This window comes from Gekko japonicus, unplaced genomic scaffold (assembly GCF_001447785.1).
Source record: "Gekko japonicus isolate JY-2015 unplaced genomic scaffold, Gekko_japonicus_V1.1 scaffold1616, whole genome shotgun sequence".
Lineage (NCBI taxonomy): Eukaryota > Metazoa > Chordata > Lepidosauria > Squamata > Gekkonidae > Gekko > Gekko japonicus.
Window position 1 is genome coordinate 146,157 of NW_015176022.1, and position 25,801 is coordinate 171,957.

Consider the following 25,801-nt stretch of genomic DNA (forward strand, 5'->3'; position numbering starts at 1 on the left):
AAATTTAATCCATAAAAGGACTTTAATTCATAAAAGGACTAGTCTTCTTATGCTATGACTGCTAAATTTACTCAGTAGGGTTGCCAGCTCTGGGTTGAGAAATTTCTGGAAATTTGGAGGGGTGGAGGAGGGGAGGGACTTCAGCAGGGTATAATGCCACAGAGACCAACTTCCAAAGCAACCATTTTCTCCAGGGGAACTGATCTCACTTGGTTGGAGACCAGTTTAATTCTGGGAGATCTCTAGCCACCACCTGGAGATTGGCAACCCTATGGGTAAAAGAAGATAGGGGTAAATTACCCCAAGACTGAATTGATGCAGTGTTGATAGTAAGTACAAAAGATGAAGTTGGGGTATTTGGCTTTACACACCTCAACTAAGATCCTAAGAGGGAAAGTCTGTGCAAAGGAGACACTCATGCTTGTTAATGCAGCTTTGCTTTCTGTTTCCATTTTAGAAGCTCTCATGCCTCCTTTTTGGATCTTGTTTCAGCTAGCAACTGGGTAGAATCAGGGCCGGCTCGCCCGCTAGGCGAGCTAGGCTCTTGCCTAGGGCGCGCCGGCCCTCAGGGGCACCAAACTGCGCCCCGCTCCCAGCCACCACTGCCCTAACCGGGCACCCGCCCCTCTCACGCGCTCTCTCTCTGTGGCGAGGGAGGGAAGCAGGAGAGGGAAAGGCAGAGGGCGCCATGGGGGGCGAGGGCGGGCTCCTCTTTCTCCTCCTCAGCTAATCCAGAGACGGCCTCGTAAATAGTGGCAGCCTGGCGCCGGGTGCGCTCCGGACCCCTTCCCCGTCCCGGCTGCTGCCCCCTCCAGGTCCTTTAAAAAATTTTTTTGGGGGGGACAGGACCCAGAGCTGCACAGGTGGTGGCATCTCGAGCGAGGCCGAGTCACGGCTCTGTGCGCATGGGGTGGGTGGGGGCGCATTGCAAGACCGACCACCAGAGTCCCAATCGTCACCAGCTCCCGCAGCAGCCCGGCCTTCGCCTTCTCTGCTGGGGCCACCCCTCCCCCCCAGCTCTCTCTCCGTCTCGGCCAGTTCCGTGCCCACAGAGTGGGTCAGTAACATACTGCTTTACTTTTGCAAGCCTTGGGCTGCTCGAGAGTAAATGTGCCAAGTGACCTAGTTGCTTGCTGCATTGGGTGTGGGGGGGAACCGAAGCGGATAGGCCCATTGGTTTGGACCGCGAGTCCGGAAGGGATGGCGGGCTTGGGGTGCGGGAGGAGGTGAACTTTCTAAGTGGCGTTGTCTGAGCGGAGTCTACAAAGTCTGGATTCGACCTACAGGCCTTCCCCGGACCATGAAGTGAATCCCTCCTCGGAGGAGGAGCTACCGCCTGGTTGAGAATAGACGAGGAGTTTTTGCAGGTGCCAAACAAATGCATGTGGCTGCAAGTGGGGGGGGGTTAAGGGTGGGAGGAGGGGGAGATTGCGGGAGGCTTTGACTTACTTCCAGGGGCTTCTGTGTTTTTCCTCCAAAAACCCAGCCTCACCTAGGAAGCGTTTTAAAATCCTTACTTCTGTTACTTTTTTAAAAAAAAAGGGAATTCGAAGCCGTGACCAGTTAGCGACCTTGTCTCTCTTCCTTTGGAATGAGCGAGAAACGCCCAGTGTTTACATTGGCTAAAAGCACCCCGAGAGCCTGAAGTGAGCACTCCTTTCAGCCGGGCAGGGAACTGGCAAGCACGGCCCCAAGCTGGCAGCCTCGGTCCCGGGCACTGGCAATCTGCAGCGCTCCTTGCAGCCCAAGCCTCCCTTCGCCACCCGCCAAATCACTCGCTCACAACTTTAATGCCAGTAGCTCACAGAGGCTGGAGAGGAGGAGATTTTTTCTCTTGTCCCCATCGGCAGCGTTGTGAATCCCCAGCAGCCCCCGATTTCACGGTCTCCTCCTTTTCCTGGAAGAGGGGAGGGGGGGGCATTGCCATGGCATCTCCAACCGTCCCGTCCCCCCTGCTGCCGCCTTGGCTCGGCATGGCCTCCTCCTTCCCCCTGCAACATAGCACGGGCGGGAAAGGGGGACGACGACGAGGAGAGAGAGTCCATAGTTCGCTGCGCACCGCGCTGGCCTGCCAAGGAGGAGGGGGGAGGACGCCCCCGCCGCCAGCGCAGCCTCAGTGGCCTCGGCCGCTGCTCTGCACCCCCAGCCCACCCCTGGGGGGGAGGCGGCAGCAAAAGTGTCTCCAGGCCCCACCGGGAGGTTGGCCTCTGCGCCTGCCTAGGGCGCAGAAGCACTTCGAGCCGGCCCTGGGTAGAATGAAAAAATCATCACATTATCATCTTCTCAGATTAAATTAAAAGAAGTAGAATAGATATGACCATAATTATCAAACAGGCTACTGAAATTACAAAATTCACCAAGAGAGAAATGATGTTATTGAATGGAGATTGACAAGAATTTTCTTCCAAGGCTACAGTCCTGTTATTGAGCTGTAAACTCTGTTTAACACAGTGGGGTTTACTCATGAATAAACATGCGTGGAATTAGACAGCACAAAGTACTATAGCTTCATAGCATACACATTGCTCATGTTTTCTTTCCATCCCAAAATGAAAGGCGGTTCTTTCATAATTTTATTTCCAAGAAGTCATCTTTTTTCTTCATTTAATGTAAAAAGAACACCTTGTTTTTCCCCTTACTGCTCCATTAACCTAACACTTTTTTTTTGCTGATCACCATTGCCCCAAGGATATTAATTATTAAAAATATAAAATGCCTGCTAATGGCTAAACCTTGCTCTAAATGAGACACAGCTCTGGCAATCTCTGAAGAGGAAATTTTAAAAGTGGTGTTGTAGCTGTGAGTACAAATTGGATTCTCAGAATAACTCTAGGTTGTAGTTTTAGTTTGGGATAAGAAATGTTGATTTCCTTCAAGATCATCCAAACACCCTGTGACTACTCAGACACAAATAACTATATTATATTAATTTTCTCAGGTTTGGAATTATTCATTATAATGACGGTAGATTTTGCTCCTACATTTAGGGCCTAACAAAATACTGCAAAGTCCTCATGTTGCATCTGAAGCCACTAAGATGACTTTCAATAATCATGAATTGTGAGTTCCTGCAGGAAACTTGGTTCGCATTCATTCATGGGCCTGATTCAAATCAAGACCATGGTGTGCAGAGGGAGGATGCCCATGCTTCCCTCATGCCATTTTCCCACTCTGAAATGGTCTGCTGGGGGTTCTATATGGCCCATTTGGGCTTCATATGTATTGATGGAGTATGTGTAGGTTTCCTCAATGGGGCAAATAGCACCTCTAGAGCCTTTTCAGAAGCTGAAGCCAACTCTCTGTGCACAATTGTCACAATATAGGCCTCCATGCAACTGGGAGCTGAGTTCCCCCTGGGGAACTCACAAATCATATATGATGAAAATTTTCATGGCAGTCTCTGACACAACCCAAGTTCTTTGTTAGACCCCTAAGGATGGATCTAAATATAATAAAGCAACATAAGATTCCCAAACTTTATAAAACAAATGACTTATTTATTTGATTCATTTTCTATCCTGCCCTTCCTGCAAGCAGGCTCACTGTGGGTTACAACATTTAATATAAAACAATAAAATCAAAATTAAAACTATAGACTTAACCTTTAAATGATGGCGATCAGATTGCATCACCACTATTACAATGGTGCCCTGGTGTCAGGGGTCGTTTCGTAGAAAAAGAGCTAGGGGAACTCATTAGCATATGCCACACCCCCTGACATCACCAGAAGTGTGTCATAAGGCCACACCCCCTGACATCACCGGAAGTGTGACATAAATACTTGCAGAGTCAACCCTGCTTAGCTTCCAAGATCTGCAGTTTTTGAGCTGATGGGGACCTCTGGACAACCTGGACAGGTGGCACACTAGTCTTAGTGGACCATACCTCCCCTCAAAAAAACCAGTGCTTTTAAAAAAGTATGATGGCCAATGAGGGGCCCGGCGGTGGACCTGCAAGGCTGGCGGGAGTGCGAGGAAGCCCCGCAAAGGCCCTCCCTGGCCCCAGACAGGCAGGGGTGGGGAGAGGCGGGGAGAAAGCAACTTACCCTCCCTCTTCTCCTGCCTCCTCCTGGCTGAATGAGGGTCGGAAGCGGGGCGGCCCGAAGCAGGGGGCAGGACTTCGTCATGTGCCCCGCCCCCCTGCACCTCACCCGGGGGAACTGTGATCCCCCGTGATCCCCCCAAATCTACCTCTGCCTGGTGTTAAAAAATTAAAGGCAGAAAGGGCTAGACCCCATTAGGGATTGCAGATTATAAGTATCCTACCTTGGGTAAACTAAGGCGGTTATCAATCTGTGTCCTCGAAGATTAATGGCCATGGTACAAATGGTAATAAAGAGGTAACGGGATGGTAACAGGATGGGCCAGATAATATTTGACATCTGCTGTCTCACCCAAAAGCCTGGCAGAAGAGCTCCAATGATGGGGTGGGGAGATTTTTCAGAGGTGTGTATTTCCTTGGGGGGTGTATTTCCAGGAAACATTGGTGGACAAGAGAAGGATTATGTAACTCTTCCCATCAGTTATCCTCACCCAGCTCCTGAAGTAGCATTAATCACAAATTTTGAAAACACACATTTACCAACATAACCCATATTTCTACCTTTACAAAGAAAAAGCACCGGACAAGAACCATTACTAAGCACCTTAGAATAAAAATTATTTAACTATCAGATATCCAGGTCCGGAAAGCATGTTATAAATGAAGTAGATGATTTAATAAAATAGTAACTAGACTAATACTAGCCCTGACCTGGACCGTCAGATCTCAGAAGCTAAGCAGGGCTGACCCTGGTGAGTAATTGGAAGGGAGACCTCCAAGGAATACCAGGGCTCCAGATGCAGAGGCAGGCTATGAAGCTACCTCTCTGGAAAATATCCAAGCCCCCAGTAGGGGTCGCCCAAAATCCCCATTACTTCCAGACATGCAAGCACAGACACACACACACAAATACCAAAAAGACTAATACTAGTTATACCCAGGGGTCATTTCCTGCAGGAGCGCACAGGAGCGGAGCTCCGGCAGTAAAGAGCACATGCAACAAGCCCCGCCCCCTGCAAGAAGCAGCCAAGTAAGTTGCAGAGCTCCCCACAGCCCCCTGGTCCAAAACAGTCCAGTGGCAGCTTTAAGACTGAGTTTTATTCAGGTGCAAGCTCTCCCTCCTCGGTGAAGACAGATCTGCATGTTCCACCCCACCCCCCAATAGCTAGCAATCCAAAACAGTCCAGTGGAGCCAGAGCGGTGGGTGTTGCCTTCTGACACACTTCCGGTGATGTCAGGGTGTGTGTCATATGCAAATAAGTTATGCTAATGAGCTATGCAAATGAGCTCCTGCACCTCTTTTTCCTACGAAATGACCCCTGGTTATACCACCACCACTACTACAATTTCTACCACCACCACCACCACATTATTTCCCCCCCAAATCAGTCATATGACAAAGGATTATTATAAGATTAGCATTAACCACAGATTTTGAAAACACACATTTACCAACATAACCTGCATTTCTACCTTTACAAAGAAAAAGCAGTGGAAAAGATTACTAAGGATGTTAGAATAAAAGTTCTTTAACTGATTGGCTTTGTTGCAGAGAATACTGCCTGCCCATCCAAGATTTCAAACAATATTTGAATAATATGTAGTGAAGGGAACTCAGCAACTGGGGGAAAGTTAAGCTTTCAGCATATCAATAATTCATAGTTTAGCTTTCTAGGTCAACATTTAAACCCACAGCACATTGTGCTCCTGCTCTGGAATTTTCATGTATTACTAGTCAGTATGTCATACCCTGAAAAACCCCAGCACGTGGGAGAATCTATATATAAAATGAGTAATCCTATGCTGGTTTTAAAAGGTTCATCTAAATGTTTTGTCATGGCATATGTCAGAGACTACAAACCAGCATGTTATAGACACGATGACACACAAAAATGCAAACACACCCCTTTGCTGCTATTCTAGCAAGATATTTTTGGCATTTCAGATCAGCCTCTGAAAACTAGTTTATTACCAATACTGCACAAGTTTTGAAAAAAAAAGGTACCATACTTCTCTCCTTTGTTCTTCTTACACAGTGCCATCCAAAATACCTAAGTAATGTGAGCTGATTGCATCAAGTTCTTTTAAATGAAAACAATAATATAATAACTGTTTTTAAAAGATGTGGGTTTTAATTGTTTGAGTAAAAGGCAAGAAGAGTTTTTTATTCTTTCAGTGGTTTTTCTTGATCTTAAAATTATTATGATAGGTTTACAATGGGACTAAGCTTTTTTTAGAAGAATCATAGAATCATAGAGTTGGAAGGGACCTCCAGGGTCACCCAGAAGATGACAAAAAACCCCTCCAGGATCTCAAGCCAAAGTGGCCTGGAGAAAAAGATAGCCTAAACAGTCAATAGATACAATTACAAAGTATGCAGAACTGGGTAACATGAGAATTTGACCTGTGGGGAGGACACTAATGGTGCCATCCTATGCAAAATTACTCCAGTCTAAGCCCATCCATTTCAATGCATAGCTGAATGAAAACTTGTCCACTGGGGAACAGCTGTCTCTGTGCATACACAGAAATGCTGTCATTCCCCCCACTACAACTGTCAATTATTTAAATGAAGAATTTTAAAGATCACATTTGAAACAAAGAATTTCATGGGTTAAAAAAATTCTGTTTTTTACTGGCCGGCCGGCCATCTGATTCTGAGTATAACAACTTGCATGTTAACAGTTTCTAAATTTCCAAATCCAGAGCAGTTCACATAGAGAAGGGGGGACCGTGGACCATCTCCCCAAGCTTCTTAAATAAAAAGCAGAATCAAAAGGTCATAGATTTGTACAAATACTTTTTAATAGTACAAGTGATAACCATAATGTTAGTGTAAAAGCACAATTCCAGACTGACCAAAGATTCCAGATAGACGGGCAAGGATCCCATGCAGGAGCCACTACACTCTTTGATCAGGAAGATGATATGTACAAATTATATTTCCTCTTAAGGTATGACAGATATAATCTATGTTTCATTTTGTTTGTTTTCTAGTAAGTAGCATTCTGCAAGCACAGATGGATGTTTCTGGCTGTTCATGAGGAGAAAAATAAAACCAACCCATTTCAATGTTGGTTCATATATTTAAGCTTCTCTAATTTATTTATATATATTTATGTTGTCATCATGGAGCTGCGGTGGCTCAAGTGGTTAAGACGCTGAACTGCAGGCTGTGGAAGGTCAGTAGTTCAGCGGTTCAAGACCCGGGTGCCGCAAGACAGGGTGAGCTCCTGTCTCTAGTTCCAGCTCCTGCCAACCTAGCAGTTCGAAAGCAAGAAATTGCAAGTAGATAAATAGGTACCACTTCGGTGGGAAGGTAACAGCGTTCCGTGCGCCTTGGTGTTTAGTCATGCCGGCCACATGACCACGGAAACGTCTTCGGACAGCGCTGGCTCTTCGGCTTTGAAACGGAGATGAGCACCGCAACCCTAGAGTCGGATTCGACTGGCTTTCGCGCAAGGGAACCTTTACCTTTACCTTTTTATGTTGTCATCATGTGAAAATTCTCAAACTCTGTTCTAGTGCTTCCGTGTAAGATGAGACAATGATGTATGTAAACGTTAGTTATTCTCAGGTGATCAACAGTACTTAGTATTGCACTAAAAATGAAAACAGCTGTTCCTCCTCTTTTGTGCTCTATGTGGGCGTGCCCTTGAGAAGGGTTTGGAAACTTCCATTGGTGCAGAATGCCACAGCTGGGATTTCAACTAGTATGGGTTCTAGGGACAATATCACTTCAATATTGGCCTATGTACATGGACTGCCAATGCATTTCCAGGTACTGTTCTATGCCAGTTTACAGGTAAGGTCCTGCTTTGGGTGCCCTTGCCTTTTGAGATGGCAGATGGCAACCTGGGACTGGGCCTTCTCAGTGGTAAAACCATAACTCTGAGACTGATTTTACACGAAAGCTGTGCTGCGGTCATGCCTCCCTTTGCCCCGTGTCACAACAGGGCCAGTGGGGCAAGGCAGAGAGGGGGAGTTCACAGTCCAGTCTGAGAGTCAAGCCAGAGAGAGGGCAAAATAACCCAAGCAAAAGTCCCAATACACAAAGCCAAGCCGTAGTCAGAGCGTTACCGAGTGTCAAAGTCCAGATAAGCAAGCGTAGAAGTCAGGAAGCTGAGGATCAAGAGCCAGGGGGTTCTCAAAACGTGGACTGGAGTCAGGAGCCAGGAAGTCAGTCAGTAGCTGGATACCAGGAACAGAGTCAGAGGTGCAGAGCCTCTGGACCGAAGGACGAGTTTGCCAGCACAATTAGCCAGCAGTCAGCGACCTATTCAAATCGCTTGCTGGGTTGTTACCTCATTAGTGCCTCATTAGATCCTGCTAGAACTCCGGGCTTATTGATCTCCAACTGTGCAAGCATGCCTCTTTGCATCTGGTTGCCAAGTCCCGGCATCTTCGATCCCTCAGCCAGTTGATAGGTGGCAGAGAATCGGGTGGTGTGCTGCTGGGGCCAGGCACCGCCTGATCAGTTTCAGGTGCAGGCTGTTCTGGAGGCTGGTGCTCATCCTTTTCGGTACTTAGGTTTGGCAAAGACTCCCATGCCTCCAATGGTGTTAAAGGCACGGAGTCCTCAGTTTCAGAGCTCCCAGGCGCCGGGTCGGGGGCAGGCATGACACCCCGCTTCTATTGGTCAATTTTCCACTTGAAGCCATGCGGCCGCATTGTATACCGTGGCTTTGCCCAATTTTCCCTGCAGTTTTGTGATCCTCAAAAAACAGGATCACGAAACTGTGGGGAAAATCAGGCGAAGCCACGAGTCAAAATGTGGCCACGTGACTTCGAGTGGGAAATTGACCAATAGAAGCGGAGCAAAGGGAGGCACGACCGTAGCGCAGCTTTTGTGTGAAATCGGTCTGGAACTCTCTCTGCAAAGTGACTTCTCTGTCTCCTTATGTTGCAACCTTCTGCCAGTGATTGAAGACTTTTTTTGTTTTGTTTGGCATTCCCTTAGTGATCCCTGTTTCTTGCTCAATATTTTAATCACTGTTTTTATATTGTATGTATTTTAGCTCTTGTTTTACTTGTTTTAATGATGTGTTTCTGTTGTTTTTATGATTGTTAATATGTGATTTCATTTTACTGTTTATGCTTCAATTAGTTAGCCACCTCAGTGGCCCTTATGAAGTCAGAAAGTGGGGGAATAAACTTCGTAAAATAAAATAACTTGTTTTTCCATTGGACCAAGCTACTGTTCAACCATGTGTTACCAAGCCTTAAAAAAAAAGCCTCTGTGGGTCCTCAAGGCTATGGGTACACAATAAACCAGACCTTAGTAAAATATATAAGGTTTAAAGAATAAACTTAATACTAGGCAACACAATCCCTACAGCTTTGCAACATAAAAATAAGAAAGCTAACTTTCCTATCTAATACATTGCTACCTGGTGTTAGATGGCACAATCTTAAAGGCTCAGAGACCGAGGCAGAGACGTAAACATATTCTATTTAACTATTCATTGCAATGCAAGGTTGGCATAATCCAGGCCTCTGTCCAGCAAAATCATGAAGTTAGCATGGCTTCTCTCTGATCTATAGCTCAGTTATAGTCTCTAACCACCTGGAATAAGGTGACGTTCCAGATCCAATCAGGGCATGCGGTCGCTGGAACCCTCTAGAAGATTACAATACCAATCCTGCTTCCCCCTTCCCATCCAGTGGGCCACAGATTCCCAAGAAGAACTAATTATCACTTTCTTGACTCTGGCCTTGAGAGAGATAAGAATAGTGTAGGCAGAGAGGCCCAATTATGGACACCTGCATGCTGGAATAGGTCCACTAGTATTCACATTAACCCTTAGGAAGAAACAGGGGTGTTTTGCCTCACACTAAGTATCATCGATCTTATCAAATTTAAAGCAGGACATTAGGACCACTACCCTTGTTTTATCTCACATATAGCAATTCAGTAATGTTACTCACTTATTATTAAGTCCATTTTTACTCTATCCTTCCTTCAAGGGTAGCATATATTGTTCTCCTCTTGTCTAATTTAGCCTCACAGTAAAGGTAAAAGGTAAAGGTTTCCCTTGCTCGAAAGCCAGTCAACTCTGACTCTAGGGGGTGGTGCTCATCTCCTTTTCCAAGCTAAAGAGCCAGTGCTGTCCAAAGTCATTTCCGTGGTCATGTGACCGGCATGAATAAACATTGAGGAGCAACGAATGCTGTTACCTTCCCACTTATTTATCTACTTGCAATTTCTTGCTTTCGAACTGCTAGGCTTAGAGAGTAACTGGTCCAAGATCACACAGCAAGCTTCATAGCAGAGTGGGGCTTTGACAGAGTGTGTATGGAGGAGGGGTCTCCCAGATCCTGTCACTATAACCACACTGGGTCTCCAGTAAGACCACAGTAGGACTGAAGAAGATGAAATAACTCTTTTAAAAGTGGGGGCCCCCACAACAACCTGAAGATATGAAGCTGGTTGTACACACCTGATATTACTTCAGTTCTTCAGTATTTCACCATCAGAATGGGGAGGGGAGAATGATATAAGCTGCTTTGAGTTCCCATTGAGGAGAAAAGCGGAGTATGAATATCTACATAAATATCCAAATCTTTATGGACAACAATTGCTTGATCAATATTGTTCCAAGTGTTTTCCTGTAGAGATAGTTTCAGATGCTGATCTATTCAAAAACACAATTGCTACAATAAATGCCATTTGCCTCCCAGCTGTATTTTGAATATTCAATTCAAGACTGACAGGGTGTCATTTGCAAGAGAAAATTGCATTTCAAGTTTTCAGACTTGTACTAACATTATGTTTGATCCCGCATGTAAAGACAGCTTCCATCTTCTGCTCCACCTGTTTATTTTAAACTGCAATTACCTCCTGAGAAAATTCTACATTGCATTTCTCTACCATCAGTTATTCTAAAAGCCAATACATATTGTGAATTTTTATTACAGGTGCAGTTAAGCCTTTCTTGGCATCTGTGAAACTATTCATACTTATTCCAAAGGGACTTCCATCATATCCCAGAGGATGAATGCTAGAAATGCTGAAAATTAAAGCAGCCCTCCAAAAGTGTGTTTTTGTGTATTTGTCTTTGAGCTGATGAATTAACCAACACCATAGGGTCTGCATTCACCTAGTTGGTGAAAAGTGTGTGGGGAAAGGTGGAAAATTAATTAGCACAAAGATTAAAATAAACAAAGACATCTCTGGCAGGATAAACCATGAGAATTTGTTACTTAAGGCTGAAGATAAGAACATTATATTTTTAATGCAAAGTGAAACAGAAGAATGTAGATGAAAATATTTCTTTAAAAAATAATATTAATACATAAAGAATGCAGGAAGATTTTAAATACCCTGTATTATTTGATACATTTATCACAGCACAGAACTGACACCCCAGTTGCATATGCACTATGGTGACTGCATGCAACATCACTGTACCATCGATAAAACATCGGTACCATGTAGTGCTTTTTACACTGAACTATTGGTAAGACATAATATCTCTTCCTTAAGTCCTAAAGGTTTATTTACCGGCACAAAACATTTTAGGACAAAGAGGTTTGCGTGTACCGTTTTAGAACTTAAGATTCTACTCTTGACTCTAATATTGTGGTAACCACTTCAAAAAGAAGCCTTATGGACTTCCGGTTGATGGTGGCACGCTAGGCAGACGCATCTCCCAGACCTCCCGGGGATGCGGTCTGTGCACGGCGGGAAGGAGGGGGAGCGCTGGCCCGTTACCCCCCCAGGGAGCCTGGCGGAAGGCTCCTAGCCAGGTGACTTACGAGGAGTCGCCTCTTTGCCTGCACGTTGTGGGTGAATTGAGGCGCTCCTCCATCCCAATGGTTCTTGCTGCGCAGTGCCCAAATGGGATCTAGTGACGCCGACCAGGGCAAGCATAGGAGATCGAACGGGCGAAACGATGCAAAGCGGGGTCGGAAGACCAGATATGAACGTGAGTCAGACTGAGTGAAATGTCAGTTAAAGAGAAAAAGAAAGCTCCCTACCCCATGTTGAAAACAAGAAAGTGAGGCGGGCGGGGGAGGGACGTCTCCTAACCACATGAACTTTTGAGCGAATCGAGGGGGGGGAAGTGGAAGAGAAAGCATGTACAACTGTTAGGAAATACTCACCAAGGCGAGTTCAGGCATTTGAGTGCATATTCAGAGACTTTCAAAATATTTCTCAAAGTAAACAATTGAGAAAGATGGCGGGGAAGAGGACGGAGAAAGAGAAACTTTTGAAACTAACAGAGAGCCCCAAACCGGAAAAAACCAACAAGCTGGCAAAGACTTTGGCAGAATCCATGCACCCTCTACTGGACCAAATGAGTAACCTCAAGGAACAGATGTCGAAAATGACTCAGTGCATCACCACACAGCACACACAGATAACCGAGATACTTAAAATGATTAATGAAATGGCTGAAAAGGTGAAAGAAGTGGACACCACTGCACAAAAGGTGAAAAAGAAAGTTCAAAAGCTGGAAAAGAAGCAAGTTTCTATGGAAGATCAACTGCTATAATTACAAATGAAAAAGGCTAATATGATTCTTCGCTTCCAGGGCTTGCCAGAGACAAAGGGAGAGAATCTGAAGGAGCTAATGAGTGAAATATTGGCCCCAGTGACAGATATGAAGGCGGAACTTTTGTTAAATGAAATGGATGTGGCCTATAGGTCATATTCAGGATATATAAAGAAAAATAATCTGCTTGGGAAAATTGTGGTAAGATTCTCGAAGAGGCATGTGAGGGATACAATCCTGAAAGCAGTATCTGGAGCACCCCTGAAAGTGGGGGAGAATACCATCAGAACGTTGAAAGACATTCCATTTGAGATAAGACAAAGGAGAAAGAAATATAAAGAATTAATTCTTTTTCTACAGAAAAATGCAATTGGATATAGATGGTTAACTCCAGAAGGCATAACCTTCAAAATCAAGGATAAAACAGAAAAGATTGACTCTGTCCAGAAAGCACGGGAATTTTTAAGAGTCTAGTTGGGAGGGCCAGGGAAAGAAGGATAAAAAGGGGAGGACAGTAAGTCCAATGGCGAGCTGGACTCAGAATCTTCCGGGGAGGACTCTCTTTCAGAGAAAGGGGCGGCAGCCCCTAAAAGTCCTTATAAACTTCGGAAGAGATTAGGCAAGGAGAAGTAAAGGCTGAAGAACTCTGAATTGTGCCTTTAAAAAATGTTGCAGTGAGATGCTTTGGGGTGTTTCTGTTTGACAGTTAAATTTAAGACTTGAAAAAGTCAATGCTAAACTTGACTCAGTTGATAGTAAGATTAACGGGATTAAGATTAAATGTATGGTTAAAATGGTGGGATGATCTCTCTTGGGTTTTTAGTCAGTAGTGGGTATCTTTCTTTATCCCATAAATGTAGTCCCCCTTCCCATTTTCTGTTGTAGTTTGTAGTGTTATAAAAAAATGCAATAAAAAATCCCCTCTGGGGGCTTAAAAAAAAAGAGCCTTATGCAGAACTGCACTGAGATTTTACTCCTACTGCTTTGCACCCAATGTACACACCATGTTGGAAATAGTGGTATGGCAGTACATGCTGCATGCAATGATTAAGGTTGTTGCTTATGAAAATATGACAATGGTTGTGGTCACATGCGTGAGATAACGTGAGGGGAAGCAAGGCTATTAGCTCTGAAGGAATTTGACCCGCATTTGTGTGATCACACAGTCCCTGCGAGTTGCGGGGGCAGCCCGCCACTGCATGATCAGATGCAACCACGGATGAATCGGGGTTTCTTTTTTTTTGCTGTGTGTTTCCAGTGCGCTTCAACAAAGGATCAATGATTCGCATCTCCACACTGAGTGCTCCCTATGCAGTGTGCAATAATGTGCATACCAAAACGGGGGGGAAACAATGGCATGGAGTCGGGATGGTCTGTTCCTGGTCCGTAGCAACCTGTTTGCTACCGAACCTTCCCTAGTGTCTTTTTACCCCGCTTCTGCGGTGGAGCAAAACGGGTTGCCAACAGGTGTGGGACACTTGGCAGATGTTCTCGTGTGATCGCATCCTTAAAATCCACCCAGCCAGCTATTTCTGGTCAGGTGGATAGAAGTAGTTATTCTGAATCCTGTTGCTAGCACTGTCTTAGCATTCTTAGAACTACCGATGGATGATTCAGCAGTAGTTGAATGTAATACCCCTGAAGAAATATGAACTATGGTCTGGTAACTCCAGCAGTACACCAGTGGAATTCTTATATACATTTCTCTTTTTGCTCCAAACTCAACCCCCTCTCTTCTGTAAATCCTTTGGGTTAACTCGTTAGTGCCAAGTACCTACTACTGAAATAAAGCAAGTGCAACTGTTTAATTCTGTTTGCATGAATCCTTCATCACCCTTACATTTTACTTTTCTAACCAATCTCTGTTGATATACCATCCTAGCCCCCCTCCTTTCTTTTGTTGTCTCTACCAAAATATAATCTACAGTCTCCTCATGGCTTTACTGCTGTTTTGTTTCTTTTATCCTGTAACGTGAACCTGCTTAGCTTCCAACAAGATCAGGCTAGCCTGGGATAGCCAGGTCAGGAAAGCATAGTATAAATGAAGTAAATAATTTAATAAAATAAATAGAGCTCAGACTAATACTTTGGGATACCACTACTACTACTATTACTACCACCACTTCCACCTTATTGTTTCCCATGAATCAGTCATACGACAAGGGATTATTATAAAATAATATCAAATGGCTTTGTCACATATCCTGCTACCAGATTTACTGCTAAGCATGTGTTAACATGAAGTGGAAGGGCATTTAATGTTACAAACAGGATTTACCAAGCTTTCTAACTGAATCCTTGACTTAGGCCATACAGATTAAAAAGCTCCAGAAGTCTGAAGACTGTTCACTGAAACGTGGTTTCTGAAAGTTTTTCTTAGAGCTTATAGTTTTACCATCACAAATACCCTAAGAATCTTGCTGAATTAGCTATGTTATAGCCAACGGCGATCAATCTCAAAGACTAAAGATGCACACCTTCCTTCCAAAAAGATAGACTGAAAAGAACACATGTTCAATATATAAAATATAAGTGATAAAACTGTATTTGATGCCAATGTTTTCCTAAATGGAGCTGAATGCAGTGAAGAAATAAATAATAATGGGCAATACACAAGACAAAGTTCAGAAAAGAGAGAAATTTCTTTGTTTAATTTTAAATATTTATACCCTGTCTTTGGCTGATATAAATGTGGCCTAAAAAAAGAGGAACCCTAATATTTTTCTAAATAAAAAGTTTTTACCTGATGATGAAATGCTGTCAGGGCCATTCAGCATATTTTTGCTGAAACTGGCACATTGAGACAGGCCCCAAAAGCAGGTTAAACCGTGGAGTTTTGGTTGAATCCTAGACCCTCACACTGATGTAATGACAGCAGTTCTGCATTGGCACTGGAAGTGAGGCTGCACGCCAGCTCGCCTCCCCCATTTTCACCCATATCTCCATGTGAGACTATGAAGTTCTGTTGGGGCACAGAGGTAATTCCTGGGAGGTCTCCTGCTATAATGGGGATCTGAACTCCTATAGTGTGCATGCTCACCTGTAGTGTGCAGGTAGGTGTATTGTTATGGGAGCAGATGGTCCTTTAAGAATGTAGGTCTCAGACTATTTCGGAGCATTAAAAGTAAGAAATGGCCCTTAAAATTGGGCCCAGAAACAAACTGGCAGCCAGCAAAGTTGGCATAAAATGTGACTAATGTGCTCCACTCGACTGAAATATTCTGCATGTGTGACACCCTTCAAAAGCCGTCATGTAGAGTGCATTGTAAAGGTCAAGTCTGGATATAAGGAAGTAATGACTGTCCTTAGGTTATCCCCTCCCCCCAGAAAAAGAACAGTTGGTAGAATGCAGTACTCACACTTGCCAAATAACCCAGGTTTGTGGACTTGAGATAGTTCTGGATACACTGCTGCACCTGGAAGCCTCAGATATGGTGGTTCTTAAGCCACCTTGCACCAACACTACTTGGTGAGGAGCAGACATCCTTTCTCACTACATTCAAACCCAACAATTACTTTAATAATATCAAATTCTACAGTGGAAACTGCCCTTGATGACTACTTAGATACTTCCACTGGGGAAAAAAACCCTCCTCACTTTCTAATAAGGGTAAATTGCTGGGAGAGCATTATACTTAGGTTCCGGTAACTACATTTGCTTCTTATTACTTTCTGGACACAGCTTAACATCAGGTCCTAAATGGCTGGTTTTATTGTGTTGCCCTTTAATTAGTAATTATTGGGACTGAGTTCCAAGCCTAGGTTAGACAGAAATGAACTGAAAGTTCCTTAAATAAAATATCAAAGACTACTGTAATTCTAGCAATTATCTATTAAAACACAAATTTAATTTTTTTTGTTTTAAACAAAAAGAAAACTAATATTTAATATATGTTTACATATTGCTCATACCTTGTTTGTTTGTTTGTTCTGGGAAATATGAGTGCAGAATCTATGTGAATATAATTGTACTTAGTCCAGTAAATCCTATGCATTTGAGGGAGAAAAACAAAACCTTCCTCCCCTTTGATACATTTATGCACTATATATTCTGTGGCAGATTTTGAAAGAAGCATAGAGTCAAACTTTAAAGTATTCAGTACTCAAGACTCCAGGGGATAGAAGCTGCAGCAGAGCTTAACTATCATTTTGACACTGGCGTGATGTTCAGGCTTTCTGAAAGAACAATGTTTTGCCCACTATCTGCAGTTATACCACCTATGCCCAAATTTCTCTAAAGGCTTAACTTGGCGACCTGAAAAATACTGTACTAATAATAGGTGGCTTTAAACATCTGTCAAGGAGTCCAGCACCAAACCCCATGGGTTCCCAGGGCTGATGCACACAAGTAGACAGAATTTTAAAAAATCATTTAAAGTGTATTTAATATATCTCAGAACAAGTTCAAACTTCAGGCAATACTAATCTCTAAAATCAAACCATAAAAACCCCAAGAAACACTAGCTTAACTATGGTCCCGGTCACAAGGGCAGGAAAATGCGGGGGGGGGGGGACATGGCTGTTAGCCCTGGGGCTAAAAACCGCGTGGTTGCTTGATCAGACCTACCGATCGAGATCCTGTGGAGGTCCCGTGGTAGGGGGAAGGTGACGATCACTCCACTGTTCTGCGGCGCGGCAAAGAAGTGGGGTGCGGGGCAAACGGGTTGGTTGTTTTTTTTATTTAAACTCAAATGTGCGCATGCTCCCTTGGGTGCGTGTGCGCATCCGTGGAGACTTTGAAAAAAAAATCCAAGGAGACATGGGCGGGTGCCGGAACTACCTCCGGAAACGTGATCAGACGCCCGCCCTTGCCCCGCGGTTTCAGGAAACTAGTACCTCCGAGGTACTAGTTTTTTACTGCGCGTCTTCAGCGGGAAGCCTCGGTTGCGCCATGGGAGCCCGATGCTTCCCAGATGTGCCGGTGAGATCACGCCCGGAAACTCCGCCCATCTTCCGTCCCTCTAGCGTGCCTAATGCTCCGTGTGACTGCAGCCCATATAACACATTTCAGAGAGCTGCGTCAGACAGCACCAACTTTAATTGCAAAAGTCAAAGGCCACACAGCATGTGTGTTCTCTACATTGCTGTCTATTGGAATATAAACAGATTATAGTTCAGGCCTTAGTCCATCAGAATCCAAGCTAGCATTTTTGTCAGGTGATGATGATATCCAATCAGGATGCATTCTTGATGGAAACCTCTAGAAGATTACCTCATTACTCCTGATTCTCCCTCTCCCATTCTGTGGACCTCAGGTTCTCATGAAAAGTTAATTACTAGGCTACTAACTCTGGCCTTGATGATAAGAACTGTGCAGGCCAAGAGACCTAATTAACAGCACCTGCATAATGAAATAGGCCTCTTACTATAAATGTTAACCCTTGAGAGGGATTGGGAGTGCTTCGCCTCACAATATTATTTTCATATTTTAGGGGAAGAAGAAGAAGAGTTGAATTTATACCCTGCCATTCAGTCGAAGTCTCAGAGCGGCTTACAATCTCCTTCATTTCCTCTCCCCACAACAGACACCCTTTGCGGTAGGGGCTGAGAGAGTTCTGAAAGAACTGTTCCCGAGAGAACAGCTCTGAGAGAACTGTGACTGACCAAAGGTCACCCAGCTGGCTACATGTGGAAGAGAGGGGAATCAAACTCAGTTCTCCAGAGTCTGCCACTCCTAACCAAACTGGCTCTAAAGGCTAAATCACTTTTCCCGATCAAAAGCATGTCCTAGGAAAGCAATAAATTTTCTTATGAGATCTGTCCCAGAGCCACTTTGCTTCACAGAACTAAGGCCATGGTCACACAGTCATTTTGATTGAGTTTCACCACAGTTCCCTCCCGCATTTAAAATTGCTGATCATATGGCTGCATCCATGTCCCACACCAAAGTGGGCTCACTTGTGCAATCCTCCCGGTTCCCTAGCGAGTTTTCCTACACCTGGAAAATCAAGTACTTTCCAGATAATTGCGCTTTGAATCAGCAATTTCGCCGTTCTGGACAGCCATTTCTCACAATCACCATGATTAGGTCATCTTCTCGCGATTTTTTTTTACAAGCTTCTGTACAGGATCCTGCCCCCATGCCTGTCTAGGAATGAGGGAAGAACTCCTGTATTTTACAATACAATAACAATACCCAGCTCTAGCACCTCCTCAGAGATGTACTCTTAAGATTCAATGGTAGCGTGTAGCCAGCTAGGCACAAGGAATTTAGGCTTGGAGTCAGTTTGCACATCAAGCAGACAATATTTATAAGCAAGAATAAAGTTTATTTAGTACAGAACTTGCAATCAGAATAATGAGACTTCAAAACAAGAAAACCTATGGCTCTTAGCCCTAACTAGACATTAGAGATAGATGCATAATTACCAGGAGGATCCATAGTCAAGAATGTCCAAAGATACAGTCCAAATAGATCCCACGGGATCTTTAGCAGAAATCCCATCTTTGTGCAAGGATGCATCCATGTGCTCAGCTGCACCAAAGAATCCTTTGTTCTGCCTCGGACCATGTGGCAGGGCAAGGGAGCATTTCAGTGTCTATCCAAAATGCAACCAGGACAGAAAGAGAGAGCAAGGGAAAAACTGAGCTCTCCTCCAAGGAATAAGACAAATAAACCCCAATCTCATTATGATCAGCCATGGTCAGTAGCCAATCCAATGAGGAAGGGGATGTCCACCTTTTGGGTTTGTCATGGCAATTGTTGGGGGATAGGTTGGGTCTGGGAATCATCCTCTGCAGTAAGATGATACCCCAGGGTCCCACCTCATCCGTGAGCCTACGTGCGTTTTTGCATGCTTCTGGCCTCTGCCAGCAAGGAATGTTTATGGGGGCAATTTGACCAAATGTTCAGCCATCTGGCTTGCATAGGAAGTCAGAACAACAGGGGGTATATGCCAGGGGGAAGGCAGGGTCTATAGGAATCAATTTTCCTATACACAAGCTTCCGTCATCATGTGCATGAGCAATCCTGCACTGAATAAATTCAATGTATAAACGTTCAAGCGCACATATAGACTCCAGTGCTCACTTGAACATCGCCAGTTAATTTTGTTTGCTGTTGGGCAGGAAAAACCTGCAAGAACAAGGGAGTACAGCAAGTCCCAGTGGGAGTGGTGATTTGGCCATGTGTATATGTGCATGCACAAGGCCATTTTTTTAAAAAAGCCATGCTGCCCAACTGGTGGTGCAGCTATCTGAACAGTACCCAGAACCTCGTTGTGTGATGCAAGTGGTTCAGGGAGGGATGTGTGGTCATCCCAACCTGAAAAAAATTCCCAATCAAATCTACAGTGGGAACAAATCGTGGTAAGCTTGCTGTGTGACCACACCCTAACATAGGCTTTGTTGCCAAATTTTCTAGCTTGCCTTTAATGCAAGTTTGGTCTCTAACAACTGATTTTGTTCAATGAATACACCAAACTATAAACATTCTAGATGGATACTTGGGTAGGTCTGCAGCAACTAAAACAAACAAGAGTCTTGTGGCATCTTAAAAATTAAGAAATGGATTTGGGTATAAGCTTTTGTGGTCCAGATTCCAATTCAGCAGAACTTCATAAAGAGATTTCTGCAAGAAGTGAAGGAGTTGGAATCCATATACAGACTTGGAGTTCTGAGACTCAGAGTGAATGGTGGGCTTGGACTCTGTAGGGGCCTAGAAGTGGCTAAACAATTATAGAATGTGTATCCCTCTCCCTTTACAAGTTAACATACACTAATTATCTTAATTTTCCCATTTATCAATAATTAGGAGATCTTTAGTCCCATTCTGACTGAATTTTACTTTCTTGAGTGGATCTTTTTTTAATCTTTGCTCTGCAATATAATGTAACACACACACTGATGTCTTGGAATACTGGATCTCCTGATCTCAGTTTGTAACCACTGGGAAAGCCCTGTCCTTCTTTGCTTTGTGCCTTTTGAATATACAGTTTTGCTTAGAATGCATATACAAAGTGCCTGTATGTCTAGAATCACTCTTCACACCTCTGATAAAGTAGTTTATATCACATTAAATTCATTGGTCTTTTAACACACCACAAGGCTCTTTAGTGCTGAAACACTTTTTAAAAACAACAGCTAGAAAAACATTTGAAGCATAACTGAGCTTCACACGTTCCACATCAGTGCTGGAAATGTTATCAGCAAGTTCTTTTACCAACAGTCATATAGGGATTGTGTATCTGTGTAAGTGACAGAGATTATGTCTTCGGAACATGTGTACATATATGTGTGCAATTATTTCTGTGTGTTTCCCCATGTGCGCTATAAGTATACAGCATGTTCATGTGGGAATGCCATGACCTAGATAGCCCAGGTTAACCCAATCTCATCAGATCTAAGAGGCTAAGCAGGGTCAGCCCTGGCTAGTATTTGGATAGGAGACCTCAAAGGACTACCAGGGTTGTGGCACAGAGGCAGGCAATGGCAAACCACCTCTGAACGTCTCTTGCCTTGAAAACCCTACGAGGTCATCGTAAGTCAGCTTTGACTTGATGGCACCTTCCACCACCTGTGGGAATGTGGAGAAAATGCATAGGAGACCATGAACATCAGTATATGACTAACCTCCTTTAAGAAAATAAAAGAGGAAGGCACTACTCCAAGCAATTTCTTTTTTTTTTTAAAGCCACAATATACTTCTCAAAGGAACCATAAGGAGGGAAGAATTACACTTGCCACTCTGACCTCTTGAGGAAAGTTGGAGTAAAATGTAACAGATACCACATTATAGCAGAAATGGGTTTACTTCAGTACAGTACTAACACACGAATATCATTTTTTGTTTCATTTTATAATCCATTTTTTAAAACTGCAGCAATGTGCTGATATATTGCAAAATTTTATTCATGCAGCAACTTGCTTAAAATGTGTATAAAGAATATTAAACATAACCCTCAGACTCTTATAAAGGTGGTTCTGCATTCCTTATAACATACAAAGATATGGAAATGTTAATACATGGTCTAAAATCAATAGATTAGAATTTTTACAAAGAATGAAAATGTAATTACAAAATTGATGAAGTTCTATCTTTTTATTATATCATCTAAACAGCAGCTGCTCTCTATCTCTTTTCCCAGTCCTTCCAATTTATACTACGGAATGAGGTCTTCAGCAGTTAAATATTACAGGTTGCTAACTGAATTTTTCTTTGTTACTGCTGCAGGCATATTGGAAAGCTGCGACAGAGAAAAAGAAACATCCAAAACATTTTTGGTGCTATATCCATGTAGCCAGTATAATGACATTAAAAACCCTAGTGTGCTGTGGTATACCCACTGTTTTCTAGAACAAATTAGATGTACTATGCCTACTTTTAAGCTAACCAGAGAGAATGAAAAATAATGCAATATAGATGAGGTGGGATCTGGCAATGAAGAAAATTCCTCCTTTCCAAAGCAGCCAAGTGTTTCAAAGTAATCTGTGGAGCTAGCTCTTTCCGACAAGTCCTTTTAATGTCATTTTCAGGGACACTGAAAGTGACAGACTCCAGAGATGCTGTCTCCAGTAAAGGTAATTATAATGTTCTTATGAGCCTCACTTTTGTCAATATAAACAAAATAAAAAAACAATTGCAATGAATATTTTGTACTTGAAAAGCTTTTTATTTTTTAACATTTTAAAAAAAACATTTAGCTATACATTATGTTGATTAACTCCTTTGGCAAAATCCAAGCTCAAGGCCCGGCCCGTAGGAACAAAATTTTGGCAGGGTGTAGCTGTGGAGGCCTCAAGTAAACTGTAAATTACTCTGCCAAGGAAAGTGGCTCTGTTCATTACCATTGCAGGCCAGTGAAGGACAGAACATGAATTTCTCATCTGTCCTGAACACAATATAAGTACTGTATAACTCTACATTCAATATGTCCCTAAGTTCTCTTTAAGACTTTCAACAAATTTCAAAAGCCTTTGAAAATCAGTAGTACAGACCCAAAGTCTTCCTTCACAAACTTTTCCTTTAACAGGTTTTCTACAATATTTTCTTCATTTTGATTATACTTTCTTAATCAAGACTACCTTCACAGTAAACAAAGGATGATCCCATTATAACGGCATGAAGCTTCACCTTCACAAAGAAAGTCAGACTTTCCAATTTAACTTAAAAGCAGGCAATCCTGCATGTAACAGTGACATGGGGATGTATTAATTTATTATTCTTGTTATGAAAAAATGTTATTGTAGTATTATAGGATGTTGGCAATATGAAACAATTAATCTCTAAATCTCTGCATTGGTTTTTTATATCTATATCTTGTTATACCTGGACATGTGGATCCACGCCATGTTAACCTCAAGACCTGACTACTGTAATACACTCTATATGGGTACACCTTTAAAGACAATACCTGATTTTTTTTTAAAAAACACACAATTGGGTTTTAAATCCCCCCAAAAGTAAAACAGCATTCTCTGTGCTTGTGTTGTCAATGAACAGGTGAGGCATGGAGATCACCCAGAATTACGACTGATCTCCAGGTGACAGACATCAGTTCCCCTGGAGAAAATGGCTGCTTTGGAGGGTGGACTCTATGGGCTAATATCTGACTGAGGCCTCTCTGCTCCCCAAATCCTGCTCTCATCAGACTCCACCACAAAATCTCCAGGAATTTCTCAACCTGGAGCTAGCAACCAGAAGGCAAATTTATCTTGGTAGTTGGGAGATCCATTGTGATTCCTAGAGAGCTGCTGCCACTGCTGCTGTAGGGGGGGGGAGCAGGTGGGTGACTGGGAGAGTGATGGGGGACAAATAGAGATAGTGGTGTGGTGGGGGGGAAGAAAGAGTGATGAGGTGGGGAGACAGAAAAAGAAAGAGTAATTGGGTGGGGACCAGAAGAGAGAGGAAGTGACAGGCATGTAGAAAAGAGAAAGAAATGGGGTGGCAGGAGGGAAAAAGAGTGTGAAATAAATAGGGGAGGAAGCAAAAGTGGGGGGAATGGGATAGCCACTCTTACAAGATTCTTGCTGGCCCCTGCCTGTCTATATGCTAATAGTCAAGTTAGCCAAATCTGAAAATGCGCTTTGGTTCAGTTTGTGGCGTGCATTGTTTGTATGCATTTTAATAATTGCACCATCCATCTTGGACCTTAGTGAGAAAGGCCAACTATAAAATAAATGGATAAAAATAAAATGGTATTTTCAGAAATAGGTCTATCTTGCTTTATTACATTTCCTTCTTTGCTGGACTAAATATGGTGCCGGGGCTCTGGATGAAATCTGATGAAGGGGAGGCAAAGAGGGGGGCAGTAACTACCCAGAGGGAGGGGGAGGAGGGGAGGGAGCCAACAGGAGCTGGCTTTGTATTAGAGACAAGCTGGCCTTGTTCTGCCTTTTGCTAAAGGCTGGCAGAGAGCTGGGTCGGTGCTGCAAAAAAAAGAAAAGAAAAAAACTAGTCTCTTTAACCACAGCTGGAGCTTGTTATGTATTCAGTTATTATGTGAAGTTAGGAACTGGGCTTACAGCTCCCTAGAAGCCGTAGTATGCTGAAATGCGAGACCGGATTGGCCAATGCTGCAAATAGGCCAACCCGAAGAGATATTGACTTTCGGCGGGAACCAATTTCATTGGTCCTAAGCGATGCATTTTTATTGGTTATTATCTGTTCTAGAGGTGTGGCTTTGCCAGTTCAAAAAGTATAAAAGTTAGAAGGTTCTGTTGAATGTTGTCCTGTGTTAAGTTATGAGCTGAATAAGGAAATCACTTGTTTAAGAGCTGCCTCGATCTCAGTTCATAATAGAGCTGAAAGCAATTAGGAGAGGAAAGGAACTGTGGCAACTGTGTTTGCATTCTGGGCCCCACGAACCTCTTGCTCTTCCCAGGGGTGCAGCCCACTAGACCATGGGTGCGTTCAGATAGGGGCTTTCTGCCGGCATAAACTGCACCGGTTGGAACCGGTGCAGTTTATGCCGGCAGAAACGCAATCACACTTACCTCTATTTTGTGGATCCCATCGGTGTATGCCCGCTCACACGCTGCGGGCGTCGGCGGTGTTTTTTTTAAAAAAAAAAAAAAAAATTTGAGAATGGGCATAGGCAGCCATTCACAGAATGGCGATCTTTGCGCATGCTCGACCCCCCCATTACATTTAAACTTTAAAAGCAAGTTTAAAGAGCACAGTAGCCTCCCGGAGGTCCTGGATGCCTCCGAAATGCTACAGTAAGGCCCTTTTCTTTTTTAAAAATACAAATGGCAGGGCAAAGCTTCGCCCAAGCGCATATCGCCGTCCTTAAAAAAAATGGTGGCCGAAAATCGGAAGCCTGAGGCTTCTGAACGGAAGTAGCTGTGCAACGGTGGAGATCGATGGACGGCGAGGTACAGCATTTACAACCGTTGCACTCAGGATACCACCACTTGGGACCTAGTGGCAGAGTGCAACGGTGTAAAGGGCTTTACACCGGTTAGGGACAGGAGGCAGATGTTCCCTATCTGGATGCCGGTGAGTACACCGATTGCAACCGGCACCTATACCGATGTAAAGCCCCCGTCTGAATGCACCCCATGAGTGCTGGGACTCTACTCCTCCTTCTCCCATCAGCCTCCTCCTCCTCACACTCCTTTCCCTTCCCTTGCCCCACTGCCACCCACAGCTCTTCCTCACCTCAACACCAGTTTCCCCTCCCAGAACTGCTTCCTCCCTCTCCTGGCCCTGGTCTGGCGCCAGCTGCTGTGAGGGTAGTGGCGGAGGAGGGCAACACACCTCTCACCCCAGGCTTCCTCCCCCTCCCAGCCTTGCTCCAGTGCTGACCTCTGTGATGGTGGCGGGGGAGGAAGGCAGCATGCTGCTCACCCCAGGCTTCCTCTCTTTCCTGGGACCAGCAGGGGAGGTGGCCAGGAGAGGGCAGGGCACATTCAGGAGGGGTCATTGCCTTACATGCCCCTGATGGCAATGGGCCTGGATAATGGTGTGAAAATTCTGAAGAATAAAGAACAAACCTCTGATTAAAAGGTTTCTGAAATTTCAGAAACAAACAACCAAACCCTTCAGTCAGAAGGCTGATAGTGAGAAAGCCAAACCTGACTCATGGGTATACTAGTTTCAGAGTCTAGGGGTGCCCACTCCGAAGGCCTTTGCACAAGTTCATAAAAGACAATCCTCTGAAAATGGGGGTTCCTGCAGATGATCTACAGAGGCACTGCTGAAGTAATCAGTAGATGAAGGCTTAGCATCCACTCAGTAAATGGTTCTAAGTCTAGAAGAACAGATAACTTGAAAATGTGTGTAAGATTTAGTTCTGCCCATATATGAAGTGTGATATATA